We start from the raw sequence: 1,082 nt of genomic DNA on the forward strand, positions 1-1,082 counted from the left end.
TTTTATTTATTTTTTCATAAAAAAGTTTTTACCACAAAAATTTATCACAAATACATATACTATATATGAAATATTAAACAAATTGAAAATGAGTATTTATAACTTGCAAACTACTATATTTATATAACTACCTATTTGCTGCCAGCTACACCTACTACAACTGTATAGAGTACATATACATATACATATGTACATATATTTATCTATGGAATTTTATTTTCGAATAGTTAAAAAGTTATGGTTATTCTTCTTCGTTCTGTGCTGTGCTGTGTTAAGAAAGGCGCAAATATTTTAATATCAGTTTCCTTACCAACGGCTAGGTATTTTTTCTAAATCGAAATGCAATCATTCACGCTAACTTAAAAGCAGAAAGATAAGATAGCAATGCCGCTAGGCGCTGTAGTAAACATGGCAAAGAAAACAAAAAGTAATCGATTCGTTTACTTAAATAAATACTTCAAAGTGGTAAATTGATATTTACAACAAGCTGAAATACAGATAAATATATGAACACGTATACATACATATGTACGTATGTGTAAACGGACCCAAAAGGGGACCAATTAGGGTACCCAAACCCGCTTCAAAATACTGCTACATATTTTTACTTAGTATATAGAAATGTGATGCTGTGATTTGAACTTTGAAGTTTATTTAATATTACTAACCATTTTACTGATTCTGTGATGTTAAAAATCTATTCAAGATGGCAATATTAAATTTACTTTTCATCAATGAAGTTTTGTGTACTAAATTCTACTCTTAAATATGTTTAAATTTAATATTTTGGTTTTCTTATACGACAAACATATAAGATGTAACATTTCCGATTTTTTTCTGTTTTACTTTTTTCTTTATGAGGCAAAAATATTATCAAATATATCGAAATTAAGCACTTATCGTAAAGTCATGAAAGCTTACGTGAAGGTTTTATTTTTGTTTTTCCCCCATTTTTTCAATAGGTGGCAACTCTTTCTAAAAATAAAGAGTGTATACCTCAATTTAAAGTTGTCATATTAATTTCTTACATGCTTTATGCTTGTCAAAACTTTAAAAATACTAAAATTATTTTTATAAATATA

At 26.8% G+C, this 1,082-nt stretch overlaps 1 protein-coding gene across 4 annotated transcripts in view; it reads left to right on the forward strand.

Moving 5' to 3' along the window:
* LOC108966429 (receptor-type tyrosine-protein kinase FLT3) overlaps positions 1 to 1,082 on the forward strand; it is a 46,697-nt gene that overhangs the window by 1,055 nt on the left and 44,560 nt on the right. The gene's annotated exons all lie outside the window — the stretch shown is intronic.

This window comes from Bactrocera latifrons, unplaced genomic scaffold (assembly GCF_001853355.1).
Source record: "Bactrocera latifrons isolate USDA-ARS-PBARC rearing strain unplaced genomic scaffold, ASM185335v1 scaffold_16, whole genome shotgun sequence".
NCBI classification, from domain to species: domain Eukaryota; kingdom Metazoa; phylum Arthropoda; class Insecta; order Diptera; family Tephritidae; genus Bactrocera; species Bactrocera latifrons.